Raw genomic sequence first — 879 nt, 5'->3', positions numbered from 1 at the left:
ATTTTATTTTATTTTGAAGAAATGTAATTATTGTTGATAGTTTAGAAATGTTTAAAAGTGATTAAACTATATTTAAACCTTTTCCTTTGATAAAATAGATTTCGGATAAAAGTCGTAAAATTGGGATTTTCCCATTTCTTACGGTCGTTTGGTAAACGAGTTTGGATATTAGGCATATGAGTACTTAATATTTTAGTAAAATCGTGTTTAAGAACTTTAATATTCTCGGAAATCGCGTTCGACGAATATTTCTAATTACCGTCGAAGCGAACCCAAAACGTAAATAATTGACCACCCTCCCCTTACCATTTGGGCCGACCAACCCCCTCCATTTGTCCCCTCTTTCAATCTTCATTTCCTCCATTCTCAATTTATCTCCTCCTTCTCTCAAACACCTAAAACCTATCAAAATAACCTCCTTACAATCCCTAAAACCACCATAAATCCTTCATTTCTCCACCAATTTGAATAAAACTTATATATTTGGAATCCTCTCTTCAATCCTCATCTACTAGTAAGCTTTATTTTCATTTCCCCCAATTTTGTTTTAAGGCTCATCTTTTTAGGGTTTCGAATTTAGGACTAATTTATGTGTTTTTGTTGTTCTTATAGGTGAAGAATTTGAAGATGAGTTAGGTGACTCATATGTGGTTGAAGATGAAGAGTAATTTTGGGTTTTAGAAGCTTTCTCAAGTGTTATTGTTCTCTTTTTCTAGCTTAAGGTAACTATTCCGAGTCACTCGACGAATTAATGTCACATTAGTAGTTGTATTTGTTGTTTGTTGTTGTTTGTTGTCGTTTGTTGTTGTTTGTTTTTGTTTGAGACGATCTTGTTGATAAATGAAAGGAGTAAGATGAGTATGCTTATGTTTAATTTAT

This window comes from Silene latifolia, chromosome 10 (genome assembly GCF_048544455.1).
Source record: "Silene latifolia isolate original U9 population chromosome 10, ASM4854445v1, whole genome shotgun sequence".
NCBI classification, from domain to species: Eukaryota; Viridiplantae; Streptophyta; class Magnoliopsida; order Caryophyllales; family Caryophyllaceae; genus Silene; species Silene latifolia.
The sequence above is the reverse complement of the archived record's forward strand: the minus strand, read 5'-3'. Positions refer to the sequence as shown.